The 15,561-nt window shown below is 37.5% G+C and overlaps 1 protein-coding gene and 1 long non-coding RNA gene across 2 annotated transcripts in view; one reads left to right on the top strand and one right to left on the bottom strand.

Annotated features, from left to right (window-relative positions):
• Spag16 (sperm associated antigen 16) overlaps positions 1 to 15,561 on the bottom strand; it is a 1,066,789-nt gene that overhangs the window by 60,758 nt on the left and 990,470 nt on the right. The gene's annotated exons all lie outside the window — the stretch shown is intronic.
• Positions 11,498 to 15,561, top strand: part of LOC124980735 (uncharacterized) — a 30,054-nt gene continuing 25,990 nt past the window's right edge. The window contains exon 1 of the long non-coding RNA XR_007107864.1: positions 11,498 to 11,673. This is a non-coding gene — a long non-coding RNA (uncharacterized LOC124980735). The remainder of the gene's footprint in view (positions 11,674 to 15,561) is intronic.

Raw genomic sequence — 15,561 nt, 5'->3', positions numbered from 1 at the left:
AAAGAAATATCTCCAGATGCTTGCCAGAAGCATAAGCAGATTCTCCCTAAAGAGCCCTTTAAATCCAGTTCCCAAATAATTCCTATAGAAGAGGTCACACAAAGAAAAGCAAAATAAATCAGATATCAAGCCACCAGAGGGAGACTCAGTGGAAATAACCTGCAGACGAGACCCACAAAGACTCCAGATAATGAGATTATCAATACAGAATATAAAATAAACACACGGAATCAATTTAAAAAGTAAAAGCCTCAGAATATGATGATAAAATAAAGGCTATATGAATTGACAAGTCATTTTTTTAAATAACCAAATGGAATTTCATAAATTAAAAATGGAATAATTAAAATTAGAAACAGTAGATGGGCCAAAGAATAGATCAGACTCATTCGAATAGAAACTGAATAAATTAGAAGATATAATAGGATGCAACACAGAGAGGTAAATAGATGGAAACAAAAGAATCAACAAGAAGAAACCAGAGTCAAAGGACCTAACGTATTTGTCATTGGCATTCCACTAAGAGATAATAGAAAGGATGAAGTGATAATGCATTCTAAGAGAAAATGACTGCCGATTTTCTAGAAGAGATGAAAAGCACCAATTCTAAGAATAATAAACTTAGAGAAATTCATACTATGCACAAAATATAAAGTTTTGGAGGACCCAAGATGCAAAGGTAGCTAGGAGAAAGACAGGCATCACTCAAGAGATGACTATTACATTGAAAATGATACCTTTGTAACAGTGAGAGCCAGAAGACTGAGGAAGTTCTTCCAAGTATTGAACAAAAGCTGTTGACCTGCACATCTATACTAATAACATTTCCAAGACTGTAGGCATATGAGGGTAATAGAGACAAGCATCAGTAGTACTTAGGATGAGCACATCACCAGTGATATGTTCCAGAGTGAAAATGATCACAAAAGAACGGTGTGAGATGGAACAAGAAAACTTGGCTAAGAATATAGTTATCGTGTGGCTAATACCACATCATTACTAAAATTTCAAAATAGTTTATACTGTTAAAAAATCAGAAAGACTTAAAATACCACCAAACAGAAATTTAGTTGAGAGTAGAAACAGAGTCCTGTGTTAAATTGCTTGTACGTCCTTGTATTGCTCTGCCACAGATTATCTTTATGGTGAATAGCTATGTTGAAATTTCCAGGGTAACTAAAGAACAGAAATAGAGATTATAACTTCTGAGTGAAAAAGAGAGAAAAATGGATTGAGACAGGGCTTCCAGTACATCCAAAAGGATTACAAAAGAAAAACTTAAAATACATTTGAAAATATTATTTTTAAACAATATTGTGTATTGCTTTGCTCTCTGATAGGCACCAAATGTATTTTATAAAGAATGCTGATACATTATGGGAGGCCTAGATATTTCTGTTAGAAACACTTGCATGCAAACCTAACTGTGCACATGTTCTTTTGTACCCCTGGCCCCATAACTTCTGACTTTGTTCAAAAGAATAGGAAATGTGTTTATGTGACGTTTACTCCACAGGAAGAAATGTGTTTTATTTGTAACATGATTGGGCAGAGACCAGTATCAGTGGAAATAATTGATTTCTCCAGCCCTTATTTTCAACTGTACATTTCTCATCAGCATAATTCCATCACAGTGAAGAGATAGTCTCACGTACTAATACAAATACAACAGAAACAGTTAGAAATTAAGGGCTTTGATGTATTTTATATGATAATAACTGCAATTACAGGTTATCACTGACCATATAAATATGTTGATTTTCATGCGATTAAAGGGGAATGGAGATTCGGGGAAACTTAAATATCTTAGAAATCTAAGGGAGGCATCACATCTTTATGCAATTACATCTTTCATTCCTGAGTGATTCAGCTTTTCCTATTAGCATTTGATCCTTGACTGACTGGGTATTTTGTTATCTATGAAACACACAACTTAATTTATAAAGGGAGTATCTGATCTGCTGACCTCCCTCTTGAAGAAAAGAATGAATTTACTGAGAGCTTCATTAAGGATTGCCCACATCTCTTGCAGATTGATTCCAGGTACTGGAACATTCCACAATTTAAGTCCTAAATTGTAAGTTTGAAAATGTGACTTTTTTTTTTTTTTTTTTTTAATCCTTGATTATCCCATGAGCCTCTGAGCATGGTAGTTAGGCTATGGAAATTTATTACACTGATCTCTCCAGGCACAGTATTATCACAGGATTTAGAAAATGAAATCAGAGTTGATTTTTTTCCTCAGTAATTTCATATATAATTAGTAGTAAATTTAAGAAATGTCGAATTAATCAGCTTGATTTTCATCCTTTTGGTAAAGTTATCTCCTTCTTTCTTGTCTGCAGGTTTTATGGGTTAGTGCGAACTTTATGCAATAAAGTAACACTGATGGTTGAATTAAATCAATATTTATTTCATGTCCTATTTATAAGAGGATGTAAAAGAATTCTATAGGAACCCCCCACCAAGAAAAAGAACCAGGGAAGAAGTAATACAAAGGGCAGTTACCACATACCACCTATTAAGGGTATTAAAGGATTTATAATGGGGGAGAAAAAGAAGTGGTAGATCCTGAAATATTCATTTATGTCTAAAACTGTCGGAGAGAGCTATGAACATGAGGGTGATAGAACAGTACCTATGTGAACCTTTATTTTAATTATTTAGTTATTTAGTGGTGCCTGGGATCAAAGCCAGGGCCTTATACATGCTAGGCAAGCACTCTATCACTGAGCCACACCCCTAGCCCTACATGTACCTTTAATGGCTGCCTGTCGATGTTATGAGAAAATAATTGAAAGCAAATTCAATCACAATATAAAAGTATGTTAAAATTAAATAATTAGCCCAAAGGCAGCATAAAAACTGAAGGTCTATAAATAGTTTATATAGCGAGCAATAAAAGGGCAAAAATATAAATAGAAAGGGAGAAGCAAAGCTCATAGATTTTAAAAGTATATTTTGAAATGTCAGTCTAAAAAAATACAAACTTTAGAGCACACAAAATGCTGTAAGCAAGACCCAAAGAAGAAAGAAGAAAATGCTAGAGAGTACAAAGTTAAACACACTTGCGCACACACACACACACACACACACACACACACTACACACACAGAGGAAGACTTGAGGGAAAAAATTAAATCTCTTGGGTAACTAGTATTATATTGCTGAGCTCTGAGTACCCTGACAGGATTTAAGACTAAGGAAAATCCCAATAAAGACAAAATTTCTTTAAGAGAAATGCTATGAAAGCATTTGGGAATTTTCAAGTGCATCACATAATAAAATTTTTGGTCTTTCTAATGTGTCATATCACCAAAATTCAAACAGCACACCTGGTGAAGACCCTCAAGACCCTATTAAAATTCCTGGGATACTTGTTTACTAATGGAATAAAAACATGAACTTATTGCTAGGTTTGGAATGTTGGTGTCCTTTCCAAATTCATGTGTTGAAATCATAACCCCCAACATGATGGTGTTAAGAAGTGAAGTCTTCAGGAGACGACTGCTTCATGAGAGCTGGGCTTTCAGGAATGACATTAATTACCTTATAAAAGAGACCTGAGGGAGCTTGTTTGCCCCCTTCAACATATGGCACAAGAAGCAGCCATCTAGGGTCAGGAAATGGGCCCTCCCCAGACACTAAATCTGCTGATGCCTTAATCTTGGACTTTACAGACTATAGATACCTTTCACATTTGGACATAGAAGTAATAGAAGTGGTCCTAAAATACTGTCGAAGGAGTGCACGCACACTCGTGCGCATACACTCATGGTTTGCATCTGGAATGTCCCGTAAATGCCCACTTTTTAAGGCTTGGTCTCTAAGGCAGCAATGTCCAGAGGTGGGACTTTGGGAAGTGGTTGTATCCTGTGGGCTCTTACTTTATCAGTGGATTAATCTAGTGGCAGATGAATGGACTATGGGGAGTGGTGGAAAGACAGGCAGGTGAGACATTGTTGCAGGAAGTAAGTCACTGGGGGCATAACTTTGGGATCTGTATCTTATCGCTGACCCCTTCCCCACACATTCATATATATTCTCTCTCTCTCTCTCTCTCTCTCTCTCTCTCTCTCTCTCTCCTTTCTGGCTGTCATGAGCTGAACAGCTTTCCTTGGCCACTTCCTTTTTCCATGAAGTCCTATCTCACACTCAGGCCTACAGCAATGGAGCTGGCTGACAAGGGACTTAAACCTCTGAACCTCTGAAGTTGTGAACCAAAGTAAACCTCTTCTCCAAGTTATCTGTGTCAGATATTTTGGTCACAATGACAAAATGCTGACTAACACACACACACAGACACACACACACACACACACACACACACACATACACACACACACACACACACAGAGACTCCTTATTCTTTCTCCTTTAATAATTTCAATTTTGCTTTGTGCATTCCCCCCCCACCCCCGATCTTAGCTTAAACATTAGGTACACTCTATAGCTTTTCTGATCACTGTAAGATTACAATAAAACATTCCAACCTATGGATTACCTATTCCTATTCCCAAATGGTATCAAAATCCCTATTCTGATCTAATTAATGCTTCTCTCCTTGTCCCATCTCAGTCCTGCAACAGGCTGGATACTTGCAGTGGAAGAGGGGCTTTCTTCAGTTTGAGTATAGTTTGTCCCCTTCAAAGGTCATACCCCAATTTAATCCCCATTGTGAGATATGAACTAGGTGTAAACTGTATCAGACAATGGTGTTCAGAAGTGGAGTCTTTGGGAGGTGATTAGGATCAAATAATGTCATCAGAGTGAAGACCCCATGACTGAGTACCAGTGGCTCCATTAAAAGAGGGAGGCCAGAACACATATGCATGTCCTCCCTGTCTCTGGGCATTTAATGCTGTGTACTATCTAGAGACTTTACCAGCAAGAAGACCATCGCTTGGTGTAGCCCTCTGAACTTGAACTGGAATGATGAGCCAAAATAGTCCCTTTCCTTAAAACTTTCTTCATCTATGGTGTTATGGTACTGGCAATAGAAAATGGACTAAGACAGGGTGTCTGGTTCAGTTCTACTTTCTTTCCTCACCCTAATTCTTTTTTTTTTTTTGAAATCTCTGAAACCTTTCCTTTTTTATTTTTATTTTTTTTTATTTATTTATTTTTTTTTTTTACGTTTACATAGGGTAATGATGTTTATTATATTTTTCCCCTCCCCCCCACCCCTCCCACCCCTCCTACCCCTCCCACCCCTCTTTTCCCTCTACACAGTCCTTCTTTCCTTCATTCTTACTGCTCTCCTTAGCCTAACTCTAAACCTAACCCTAAACCTAATGCTAGCCCCTCCCACCCCCCATTATATGTCCTCATCCGCTTATCAGCGAGATCATTCGTCCTTTAGTTTTTTGAGATTGGCTTATCTCACTTAGCATGATATTCTCCAATTTCGACCATTTGCCTACAAATGCCATAATTTTATCATTCTTCATTGCGGAGTAATATTCCATTGTATAAATATGCCACAGTTTCTTTATCCATTCATCAACTGAAGGACATCTAGGTTGGTTCCACAATCTGGCTATGGTGAATTGAGCAGCAATGAACATTGATGTGGCTGTATCTCTGTAGTATGCTGATTTTAAGTCCTTTGGGTATAGGCCAAGGAGTGGGATAGCTGGGTCAAATGGTGTTTCCATTCCAAGCTTTCTGAGGAATCTCCATACTGCTTTCCAGAGTGGTTGCACTAATTTGCAACCCCACCAGCAATGTATGAGTGTTCCTTTTTCACCACATCCTCGCCAACACCTATTGTTGCTTGTATTCTTGATAATCGCCATTCTAATTGGGGTGAGATGAAATCTTAGGGTAGTTTTGATTTGCATTTCCCTTATTACTAGGGATGTTGAACATTTTTTCATATATCTGGTGATTACTTGTACATCTTCTTCTGTGAAGTGTCTGTTCATTTCCTTAGCCCATTTGTTGATTGGATTATTTGTATTCTTCGTGTAGAGTTTTTTGAGTTCTTTATAGATTCTGGAAATTAGCGCTCTATCTGAGGTATGGTTGGCAAAGATATTCTCCCACTCTGTAGGCTCTCTCTTCACATTTCTGATAGTTTCCTTTGCTGACAGAAAGCTTTTTAGTTTGAATCTATCCCAGTTGTTTATTCTTGCTTTTATTTCTTGTGCTATGGGAGTCCTGTTAAGGAAATCTGATCCTGAGCCAACAAGTTGAAGATTTGGACCTACTTTTTCTTCTATAAGATGCAGGGTCTCTGGTCTGATTCCGAGGTCCTTGATCCATTTTGAGTTGAGTTTTGTGTAGGGTGAGAGATAGGGGTTTAGTTTCATTCTATTGCATATAGTTTTCCAGTTTTCCCAGCACCATTTGTTGAAGAGGCTATCTTTTCTCCATTGCATATTGTTGGAACCTTTGTCTAGTATGAGAAAATTGTATTTATTTGGGTTTGTGTCCATGTCCTCTATTCTGTACCATTGATCTACCTGTCTATTTTGGTACCAATACCATGCCGTTTTTGTTACTATTGCTTTGTAGTAGAGTTGAAGATGTGGTATTGCAATACCCCCTGCTTCGCTCTTGCTACTGAGGATTGCTTTAGCTATTCTAGGTTTTTTATTCTTCCAGATGAATTTCATAATTGCTTGCTCTATTTCTGCGAGGTACATCATTGGGATTTTAATTGGAATTGCATTGAATCTGTATAGAACTTTAGGTAGTATAGCCATTTTGACGATATTAATTCTGCCTATCCAGGAACATGGGAGATCTTTCCATCTTCTAAGGTTTTCTTGAATTTCTTTCTTTAGTGTTCTGTAGTTCTCATTGTAGAGGTCTTTCACCTCTTTTGTGAGATTGATTCCCAAGTATTTTATTTTTTTCGATGCTATTGTGAATGGAGTATTCCTAATTTCTCTTTCTGAAGATTCATCACTTATGTATAAAAATGCATTGGATTTATGAGCATTGATCTTGTAACCTGCTACTTTACTGAATTCACTTATGAGTTCTAAAAGTTTTCTGGTGGAATTTCCAGGTTCTTCTAAATATATAATCATGTCATCAGCGAACAGGGATAGTTTGAGTTCTTCTTTTCCTATTCGTATCCCTTTAATTTCTTTGGTTTGTCTGATTGCTCTGGCTAGAGTCTCAAGGACGATGTTGAATAGAAGGGGTGAAAGAGGGCATCCCTGCCTTGTTCCAGTTTTTAGGGGGAACGCTTTCAGTTTTTCACCATTTAGAATGATATTAGCCATGGGCTTAGCGTAGATGGCCTTTATAATGTTTAGGAATGTTCCCATTACCCCAATTTTTTCTAGTGTTTTGAGCATGAAGGGATGCTGTATTTTATCAAATGCTTTTTCTGCATCTATTGAAATAATCATGTGATTCTTCACTTTAAGTCTGTTGATATGGTGAATGACATTTATTGATTTCCGAATGTTGAACCAACCTTGCATCCCTGGGATAAAACCCACTTGATCGTGGTGCACTATCTTTTTAATATATATTTGTATGCGATTTGCTAAAATTTTGTTGAGAATTTTTGCATCGATGTTCATTAAGGATATTGGTCTGAAATTTTCTTTCCTTGATGTGTCTCTGTCTGGTTTAGGTATCAGGGTGATATTGGCTTCATAGAACGAGTTTGGTAGGGTTCCCTCCTCTTCTATTTCATGGAATAATTTGAGGAGTATTGGAATGAGCTCTTCTTTAAAGGTTTTATAGAACTCGGCTGAGAATCCATCTGGTCCTGGACTTTTCTTTGTTGGTAGGCTTTTGATGACCTCTTCTATTTCATTGCTTGAAATTGGTTTATTTAAGTTGTGTATGTCCTCCTCGTTCATTTTAGGTAGTTCATATGTCTCTAGAAATTTGTTGATGTCTTCAAGGTTTTCTGTTTTGTTGGAGTATAGATTTTCGAAATAGCTTCTAATTATGTTTTGTATTTCACTCGTGTCTGTTGTGATGTTTCCTTGTTCATTCCGAATTTTAGTAATTTGAGTTTTCTCCCTCTTTCTCTTTGTTAGTGTGGCTAAGGGTTTATCAATTTTATTTATTTTTTCAAAGAACCAACTATTTATTTTATTAATTTTTCTGATTGTTTCTTTTGTTTCGATTTCGTTGATTTCGGCTCTGATTTTAACTATTTCCTGTCTTCTACTACTTTTGGTATTGGTCTGCTCTTCTTTTTCTAGTGCTTTGAGCTGTAGTGTTAACTCGTTTATTTGTTGATTTCTACTTCTTTTTTTGAATGCACCCCATGAAATAAATCTTCCTCTAAGTACTGCTTTCATAGTGTCCCAGAGATTTTGATATGATGTGTCTTTGTTCTCGTTTACTTCTAAGAATTTTTTTATTTCCCTCCTGATGTCTTCTGTTATCCATTCATCATATAATAGTGTATTATTTAGTCTCCAGGTATTGGAGAAGTTTCTGTTTTTTATTCTGTCATTTATTTCTAATTTCAATCCATTATGATCTGATAGAGTGCAAGGTAGTATCTCTATCTTCTTGTATTTACTAACAGTAGCTTTGTGGCATAAAATATGGTCTATTTTAGAGAAGGATCCATGTGCTGCTGAGAAGAAAGTGTATTCATTCTGTGTTGGATGGTATATTCTATATATGTCCGTTAAGTCTAAATTGCTGATTGTGTTGTTGAGATCTATAGTTTCTTTATTCAATTTTTGTTTGGACGATCTATCCAGTGGTGAGAGAGGTGTGTTAAAATCGCCTAGTATTATTGTGTTGTGGTCTATTTGATTTCTGGAATTGAGAAGGATTTGTTTGACGTACGTGGATGAGCCAATGTTCGGGGCATAGATATTTATGATTGTTATGTATTGCTGATTTATGCTTCCCTTAAGCAGCATGTAGTGTCCTTCTTTATCCCTTCTGACTAGTTTTGGTTTGAAGTCCACATTATCTGAGATGAGGATGGATACTCCAGCTTTTTTGCTGTGTCCATGTGCATGGTATGTTTTTCCCCATCCTTTCACCTTTAGTCTATGGGTGTCTCTTTCTATGAGATGTGTCTCTTGCAGGCAGCATATTGTTGGATTTTTCTTTTTAATCCAATCTGCCAGTCTGTGTCTTTTGATTGATGAATTCAGGCCATTAACATTCAGGGTTATTATTGTGATATGATTTGTATTCCCAGTCAATTGACTCATATTTGTTTTTGACATGATTCGGTTTCTCCTTTATTTGGCTATTCCTTTAGGCTAGCGCCTCCTGTTGCTGATTTGCATCGTTGTTTTTCATCTCTTCCTCATGGAATATTTTGCTGAGAATGTTCTGTAATGCTGGCTTTCTTTTTGTAAATTCCTTTAGCTTTTGTTTATCATGGAAGGATCTTATTTCATCGTCAAATTTGAAGGTAAGTTTTGCTGGGTATAAGATTCTTGGTTGGCATCCATTTTCTTTCAGGGCTTGGTATATGTTGTTCCAGGCCCTTCTAGCTTTTAGGGTCTGGATTGAAAAATCTGCTGATATTCTTATTGGTTTCCCTCTGAATGTAATTTGATTCTTTTCTCTCGCGGCCTTTAAAATTCTGTCTTTATTTTGTATGTTAGGTATTTTCATAATAATGTGCCTTGGTGTGGGTCTGTTGTAATTTTGTATGTTTGGAGTTCTATAAGCCTCTTGTACTTGGTTTTCCATTTCGTTCTTCAGATTTGGGAAATTTTCTGTTATTATTTCATTGAATAGATTGTTCATTCCTTTGGTTTGTTTCTCTAAGCCTTCCTCAATCCCAATAATTCTCAAATTTGGCCTTTTCATGATATCCCATAGTTCTTGGAGATTCTGTTCATGATTTCTTACCATCTTCTCTGTTTGTTCCACTTTGTTTTCAAGGTTAAATATTTTGTCTTCAATGTCTGAGGTTCTGTCTTCCAGGTGTTCTATCCTATTGGCTATGCTTTCTATGGAGTTTTTAACTTGGTTTATTGTTTCCTTCATTTCAAGGGTTTCTGTTTGGTTTTTTTTCAGTATCTCTAACTCTTTATTGAAATGATCTCTTGCTTCCCGTATTTGGTCTTTTAACTTTAGATTGGTGCGATCATTTAATGCCTGCATTTGCTCTTTCATCTCCTCCTTCAATGCCTGCATTTGCTCTTTCATCTCCTCATTAGCTTCCCTGATCGTTTTAATTACGTACATTCTGAACTCCCTTTCTGACATTTCTTCTGGTCTGCTGTCATTGGGTTTTATTGATGTAGTATCTAGGTTTGTTTGGGACATTTTCTTCCCTTGTTTTCTCATAATGGTCAGTTGTCAGTGGGACCCTGAGATATTGCAGTTTTCCACTATTGGCTTATAGTGTCCCAGTAGATTTCCAGTGTATCACCTCCCAGCCTTCAGTAGCCTGATGTCTTGGAGGAATCTGTTAAAGCAGCTCATTCGAAGAATACTGCCCCTAGCCCCCTACTGGTTCCACGTTTTGGAACTGGCTCTGTGCGGAAATGCTCTCACTGTGGGCCTGCACCGTGCAGCTGGCCGTGTGGAAAGAGCCCACTGCCGGAGTGTGGAAGACTACCTTGGGAAGACTCAAGCTGCCCTGCCCGGCTCCGATAAGCCACCTCTATCTGGGCCTGCCACCCGGGCCGAGCTTTACCCAGTGGGCAGACTCACCCGTGGCTCCACTTCAGTCCGAGTCTCTCAATGCCTCCCCTTCTTAACTCCTGGGTTGTGGAGCGACCGGGGGTGCAGTCTCCCTCTAGGCCGCCATCTTGGATCGCCCCTAATTCTTTTTAAACTGATGTTTGGGGGACAACACCAGATCGAGCTCAGAGGAAGATTTCTTTCTTTCATGGGTTTCCTTTGGCGATTTCTTAGAAGTCTCTTGTTGGAGTTGGAATGCCTATTGCAGATTCAGGTGACCTGACACTGCCTTTATTCCTCCTGGCTACAAAGACCTCTTCAGTTTTCGAGCTTCCAAAAGTTCATTTCCATGTCATCATCACATGGTATCCAGAAGATTCTTTTAGGCATACTACCTCTTAAAATGAATCTGAGTCCTTTGGGGAGATGACATGCAGACAATGTTGCCTCTTTCTGTGGGAGTGAAGCTCCCTCCCAGCCCCGGTTTAAGTTAGCTTCCTTTTTTGTTCTTCTTTCTATTCTTTTGTCAACTCTACATAGCCTCTTGGTTTCAAATTTTTCCAAGCATAAGTCAGAAAATAATTCCTGTGTCCCTCAAATGACAAATACCTATCACCCACTGAGGATGGTTCTTTTGATACCTGCTACTAGGCTTAAGTAGAAAGGAACATTCTAGAACTGAGCAATGTATCATATGGAATAAAAATTCCCTGGATATACTTGACAGCAGAAAAGACTTGACAAAGGAAAGAGAGGACTAGTGCAAACAGAATAATAAAAAGTATTTAATATGAACAATAAAGAGAAGTAAAATCGCTCCCAAAATATCAGAACTTCGGGGACCTGTGGGACAATATTGGAGGGTCAATTATTTTTGCAGGTGGCGTTGCAGAAGAGAAGAAAAAAGAAATGGGGCAGAAAAAGCATTTGAAGAAATATTACTTGACATTTTCCCAAATTTGTTGGAAGATACAAGTTAAAGATCCAGGAAAACCAGGAAACTCTCTGCAGAACAACAATAAGTCCAGTCAGATCTTCAACATCCTTCAGAAGTCTCCTCAACTTGATCACTGGATTTACTAGGTACATTCCCTCTTTGTCACTTTGCCACTGACAACACTATTGTCAAACCATCCCCCGCTGTACAACCAACAACTCCTTCCTACAGCTCCAATGATAATTCTTAGAATTTCCTCATTTTCTTTTGAATCTTCACAATAGAATCCTCAAGACTGCTGGCCATTTTCAAAACTAATGCCACATGTTTTCAGTTTTATTTTAGTATCATCTCACCTTCAGTTACCAAATTCTATTTCTCTACTATGGCATAACAAACTAACCCAAAACGTAAGGGCTTCAAAATATCCATTTTATGATTCATGATTTTTATGAATCAGAAAGGTAGAACATGTTGATTCTTCTAGATAATTCTTTTGTTCACGTGGTATCACTGGAGGCTATTCAGTGTTTTCATTTGATGAATGAACTAGTCTTGAGGGTCCAAAACAACTTCACTCAAATGTCTGGTACTTGTTGGGAATGGCTGAAAGAGTGGACTTGATGTCAGTTGGTGTGCATACAAATGACCTCTTTAAAACCATAGTGTCAGCAAAGACAAACCCACATAAATACAGTCACCTCATACTAGACAAAGGAACAAAAAACATGCAATGGGGAAAAAATAGCCTGTTCAACAAATGGTGCTGGGAAAACTGGAAATCCACATGCAGTAAAATAAAATTAAACCTCTATCTCTCACCCTGTACAAAACTCAACTCAAAATGGATCAAGGACATAGGAATTAGACAGAGACCCTTCACCAAACAGAAGAAAAAGTAGAACTGAATCTCCATCACATTTGTTTAGGACCAGACTTCCTTAACAAGACCCCCATAGCACAAGAAATAAAAGCAAGAATCAATAAATGGGACAGATTCAAACTAGAAAGTTTTTTCTCAGCACAAGAAACAATCAATAATGTGAAAAGAGAGCCTGCAGAATGGGGGAAAATTTTTTCCACACGCACTTCAGATAGAGCACTAATCTCCAAAATTTATAAAGAACTTACAAAACTTTACACCAAAAATACAAAGAACCCAATAAATATACAGGCCTAGGAACTGGACAGACACTTTACATAAGAAGACATACAGGTGATTAATAAATATATGAAAAAGTGTTCAACATCTCTAGTAATTAGAGAAATGCAAATTAAAACAACTCTCAGATTTCATCTTATTCCAATTAGAATGGCTATTATCAAGAACACAAACAATAATAGATGTTGGCGAGGATGTGGGGGAAAAGGTACACTCATTCATTGCTGGTGAAGTTGCAAATTGGTGCAGCCACCCTGGAAAGCAGTGGGGAGAATCCTCAGAAAACTTGAAATGGACCCACCATTTGAACCAGTTATTCTATTCCTCAATTTATACCCAAAGGACTTAAAAGTAGCATACTACAGTAACACAGTCATATCAATGTTTATAGCAGCTCACTTCACAATAGCTAGATTGTGGAACCAACCTAGATGCCCTTCAACAGATGAATGGATAAAGAAACTGTGGTATATATACACAATGGAATATTATTCAGCCATAAAGAAGAATAATATTATGGCATTTGCAAAGAAATGAATGGAATTGGGGAATATCATGCTAAGCAAAATAAACCAGTCCCAAAAACCCAAAGGCCAAATGTCTTCCCTGGTAAGTAGATGATGACGGACAATGGGGGTGGGGTAGTAGAGGGTGAGAGAAGAATGGAGGAACTTTAGATTACGTAGAGGGAAATGAGAGGGAGGGGAGATATGAAAAATGGTGGAATGAGACAGACATCATTACCCTATGATTACACAAATGGTATGAATCTACATAGTGCACAATCATAGAAATAAAAAATTTACCCCATTGTGTACAATGAGTCAAAATGCAGTCTGTAAGAACAAAAAATAAATAAAAAATAAAAAAATATTTTAAATTAAAAAAAAAAGAACTATAACATCAGGGTAGTTAGGCTTCTTTCGTTGTGGTTCAGGGCTCCAAAAGCAAAGTTTCTAATCAATAATGTGGAAGATGCATGGTCTTTTTCTCAGTTTTCTATTATAAAAGAAATCACCGATCTGTAGATATTCTAGAGGAGGGAACACAGACCTCATCTTTTAATAGCCGTATCAAAGAATTTTGGCTATGATATAAGAGCATTGCAGAAACCTCTAGGGATCTGGTTTTGTGGTCGACTGTCTGCCTGGCATGTGTGAAGCACTGGGTTTGATCCATAGCACTGAATAAAAAAAGAAAGGAAAAAGAAAAATAAAACCAAAAGAAATATAAACAAGAGACTGAAACCAATTACTGTTCTAAAAGATGATACCAAAAATGACCAGTAAATATTCGAAAATGTGCACCACCTCATCAGTCATCAGGAAAGTAAACATCAATCCAGCCGTGGTGGTTTACACCTGTAATGCCAGTGGCTTGGGAGACTAAGGCACGAGTTCAAAGCCAGCCTCAGCAGTTTAGAGAGGCTCTACTTCAACTTAGTGAGACCCTGTCTCAAAATACAAAAAGGCTGGGGATTCAGTGGTTAAGTGCCCCTGGGTTTAATAGCCAGTACCAAAAAATAAAAAAAAAAAAAGAAAAGTGAAAGTGAACATTAAAACCTGTAATGAAACCTTAATACACACCCACTGGAATGGTAAGATTTGAAAGATTGACAAGACTAAGTGCTTGATAGTACATATATTACTGGTTTGTATACTGGGCACCACCCCTTTAGATAACCATTTGGCATTAGTGATCAAAGTAAAACATATACATACCCCATGACAAAATATATCACACCTAATCATTACCCAACACATTTGCATGAACATGTTCACCAAAAATCTGCACATGATTGCTTATAGTTGCCTCATTTATTAAAAGTTAACCTGCAAACAACTAAAATGTTAGTGAACAGCATGATGGATAAATAATTTGTAGCATATGTATAGAAAACTCTGCATAGCAATAAAACTGAATACTACACCTAGATGCAAAAATATGAATGAATCTCTCAGATGTGATGTTGAACATGAGAAATTGGGTACATATGATGCTCATTTATTTGTCTGCAGTTCAAAACCCAGCCAAACCATTATATGGTGTTCGCAGTCAGGATGTGTTACCTCTGGAAAAGAGGGAGCAGAAAGAATTTGAGAGTGGGCCTGTGGGTGGCTTTTGAGATGCTGATAATGTTTATTTCTAGACTTCAGTAGAGGTTGCAGGTATTTATTTACTTTTTAATAAATAAGAAAACTGCACACTAGGATCCATGCATTTTTTATTTGAGTTATAGTAATGTTTTTAATAGAGCAGAAAGATTATTATACATTGGAGTAGAAGATAGCAAGCTGTTCAAGAGAAATTTTTGTCCAGGCAAGAGATAAAAAGAGTACGAGTTAAGGCAGAGACAGTGGGAAAGGAGGCCAAGGGAAAGCGGAGATTTTGATGGAAGTGGTTTAATTGCTTGTCACTAACACAGACAGAATGGGAATTATCACATCCAAGAACTCAGAAATATTCATAGGATCTGCCTCTGTGATCAAGACAGGGACTAACAGCAGATAACAGTCAAATGTCAAGTCCAGACAAATGGTAAGTCACCTTCAACAATCTGTCAGAAGCTATTGACACCCAACTGTGGAGGGACTGGGCTCTGGGTAGGACTCCAGCCCTAGGAGCATCAGAAGGACTGGTTCAGGAAGCAGAGCTGGGACACTGGGCTCATGAATCAAATAAGACTAGCAACTTTCAAGTCCCCTCCTGCTGGACTTTAAGTTCACTAAGAGGATTACTGTTCCCCATGACAGTCTAGCAAAGTGCAAGTACCTGGAATATAATAGCCAAGCAATAAGTATTGATAAAGGGTCAATGAATAAATAAGCAGCTAGGAAAAAGCAAGACCCCCTTCATTTCAACTGAGGTACAA

Source organism: Sciurus carolinensis, chromosome 3 (assembly GCF_902686445.1).
Source record: "Sciurus carolinensis chromosome 3, mSciCar1.2, whole genome shotgun sequence".
NCBI classification, from domain to species: domain Eukaryota; kingdom Metazoa; phylum Chordata; class Mammalia; order Rodentia; family Sciuridae; genus Sciurus; species Sciurus carolinensis.
Note: the sequence above shows the minus strand (reverse complement) of the source record. Positions and strands in the feature narration are given on the sequence as shown.